This window comes from Bison bison, unplaced genomic scaffold (assembly GCF_000754665.1).
Source record: "Bison bison bison isolate TAMUID 2011002044 unplaced genomic scaffold, Bison_UMD1.0 scf7180017864499, whole genome shotgun sequence".
Taxonomy (NCBI): Eukaryota; Metazoa; Chordata; class Mammalia; order Artiodactyla; family Bovidae; genus Bison; species Bison bison.
This window is the reverse complement of record NW_011495058.1, coordinates 8,181,591-8,184,870: the sequence shown is the minus strand read 5'-3', so window position 1 is coordinate 8,184,870 and position 3,280 is coordinate 8,181,591. Positions and strand designations below refer to the sequence as shown.

General features: G+C 40.7%; 1 protein-coding gene across 4 annotated transcripts in view; it reads left to right on the top strand.

Moving 5' to 3' along the window:
* The window catches only part of SUGCT (succinyl-CoA:glutarate-CoA transferase), a 783,088-nt gene that overhangs the window by 447,581 nt on the left and 332,227 nt on the right, over positions 1 to 3,280 (top strand). The window lies entirely within an intron of this gene.

The following is a 3,280-nucleotide window of genomic DNA, read 5'->3' as shown; positions in this document are numbered from 1 at the left end:
TGAGGTTTAAGCCAACTTTTTCACTCTCCTCTTTCATTTTCATCAAGAGGCTCTTTAGTTCTTCTTCACTTTCTGCCACAAGGGTGGTGTCATCTGCATGTCTGAGGTTATTGATATTTCTCCTGGCAATCTTGATTCTAGCTTGTGCTTTGTAGGAGGAAGCTGTTCAAAATAGCTACTGGGGAGTGTTGTCCAGGTAGTCAGCTAGACCAGGAGGAGGGAGATGTCAGTGTTTTCATCATTTTAAATGCAAAGGCTAGGCTGAGTTTACTTAGAGCCATTGTTTTCAAATATATTTCTCATCCTTTTACTCTTTTGTTAAATGAAATATCAATACAGAAAACTGATTTTAAGAGCTGGTTTGGTTGATGCAGGGGAGAGAGGTAGACCCTGCCCTCCTAAGCTTCATCTTTCCTTTTATAGCAGATTCTGAAACATCAGATTTCTTCCAGACCTAGTTTGGAAACCATACAATCACATTTGGAAATATGGTTGGTGAGCTCCCTGATCATCTCATTGCCCTGGGGCCAAGGAGAGTGAAACTCAGTCTAGTGATTCTCAAAGTGTGACCCCAGTAGGATCAAGATCACTGGGAAACTTATTGGACAGACAAATTCAATGTCAAAATGTCTTGGGTGGGGCCTAGCAGTCTACATTCTGTTTATAACTACAGTTGTCAAGACCATCAAATTTTGAGAATCATTACTAGGGCATTGGTTCAGATGTTTATATTTCTCAGACCAGTTGTATTGCTGGGTCCCCAGAGAAGCAGACACCAAAATAAGATTGAATTTACGAGGTTTCTAGCAGAGGAAACACCTGTGAGAGAATAAAGCTGGGAGGGCTTTCCAAACTCATGCACATCTACTCTGAATGAAGGAGAGAGGAAAGAAGATTGAGTAGAAACATTTCAGAATGTTAGTTCTAATATCTGGGACATTTTCATTGCTTGTTTTTCTCTTAAAAATGTTATATTTTCCTGAGGGGGGAAAAATTTGTAGGAGGAGGAAGTGTATATCGAGTAAATTTGGATTGTTTTCTGGTCATTGTCAACCGATCTATTGAGACACTCTATTTTGATATACTCCTCTGAAGAGTTCAGTTCAGTCCAGTTGATTCTCTCAGTCGTGTTTGACTCTTTGTGACTCCGTGGACTGCAGCACGCCAGGCCTCTCTGTCCATTACCAACTCCCAGAGATTACTCAAACTCATATCCATTGAGTCGGTGATCTCATCCAACCATCTCATCTTGGGTCATCCCCTTCTGCTTCTGACTTCAATCTTTCCCAGCATCAGGGTCTTTTCAAATGAGTAAGTACTTCGCATCAGGTGGCCAAAATATTGGAGTTTCAGTTCAATATCAGTCCTTCCAATGAACACCGAGGACTGATCTCGTTTAGGAAGGACTTGTTGGATCTCCTTGCAGTCCAATGGACTCTCAAAAGTCTTCTCAACACCACAGTTCAAAAACATCAATTCTTTAGTGCTCAGCTTTCTTTATAGTCTGACTCTCACATCCATACATGACTACTGGAAAAACCGTAGCCTTGACTAGACGGACCTTTGTTGGCAAAGTAATGTCTCTGCTTTTTAATATACTGTCTAGGTTGGTCATAACTTTCCTTCCAAGAAGTAAACGTCTTTTAATTTCATGGCTGCAGTCACCATCAGCAGTGTTTTCAGAGCCTCTCCAAAATAAAGTCTGCCACTGTTTCCACTGTTTCTCCATCTATTTGCCATGAAGTGAAGAGACCAGAGGCCATGATCTTAGTTTTCTGAATGTTGAGCTTTAAGACAACTTTTTCACTCTCCTCTTTCACTGTCATCAAGAGGCTCTTTAGTTTCTCTTCACTTTCTGCCATAAGGGTGGTGTCATCTGCATATCTAAGGTTATTGATAACTCTCCCGGCAATCTTGATTCCAGCTTGTGCTTCTTCCAGCCCAGTGTTTCTCATGATGTACTCTGCATATAAGTTAAATAAGCAGGATGACCATTTACAGCCTTGACATACTCCTTTCCCTATTTGGAACTAGTCTGTTTTTCCATGTCCAGTTCTAACTGTTGCTTCCTGACCTGCATACAGCTTTCTGAAGAGGCAGGTCAGGTGGTCTGGTATTCCCATGTCTTGAAGAATTTTCCACACTTTACTGTGATCCATACAGTCAAAGGCTTTGGCATAGTCAATACAGCAGAAATAGATGTTTTTCCGGAACTCTCTTCCTTTTTCCATGATCCAGTGGATGTTGGCAATTTGATCTCTGATTCCTCTGCCTTTTCTAAAACTAGCTTGAACATCTGAAAGTTCACGGTTCACATACTGCTGAAGCCTGGCTTGGAGAATTTTGAGCATTACTTTACTAGTGTGTGAGATGAGTGCTATTATGTGGTAGTTTGAGCATTCTCTGGCATTTCCTTTCTTTGGGATTGGAATGAAAACTGACCTTTTCCAGTCCTGTGGCCACTGCTGAGTTTTCCAAATTTGCTGACATATTGAGTGCAGCACTTTCACAGCATCATGTTTTAGGATTTGAAATAGCTGTACTGGAATTCCATCACCTCCACCAGCTTTGTTTGTAGTGATGCTTTCTAAGGCCCACCTGACTTCACATTCCAGGATGTCTGGCTCTAGGTGAGCGATCACACCATCGTGATTATCTGAGCTGTGAAGCTCTTTTTTGTACAGTTCTTCTGTGTATTCTTGCCACCTCTTCTTAATATCTTCTGCTTTTGTTAGGTCCATATCATTTCTGTCCTTTATCAAGCCCATCTTTGCATGAAATATTCCCTTGGTGTCTCTAGTTTTCTTTTTTCTTTTCTTTTCTTTTTTAACTTTACAATATTGTATTGGTTTTGTAATATATCAAAATGAATCTGCCACAGGTATATATGTGTTCCCCATCCTGAACCCTCCTCCCTCCCCATACCATCCCTCTGGGTCGTCCCAGTGAATCAGCCGCAAGCATCCAGTATTGTGCATCGAACCTGGACTGGCGACTCGTTTCATATATGAGATTATACATGTTTCAATGCCATTCTCCCAAATCATCCCACCCTCATCCTCTCCCTCTCCCATAGAGTCCAAAAGACTGTTCTATACATCAGTGTCTCTTTTGCTGTCTTGTATACAGGGTTATTGTTACCATCTTTCTAAATTCCATATATATGCATTAGTATACTGTATTGGTGTTTTTCTTTCTGGCTTACTTCACTCTATATAATAGGCTCCAGTTTCATCCACCTCATTAGAACTGATTCAAATGTATTTCTTTTTTTTTTTTT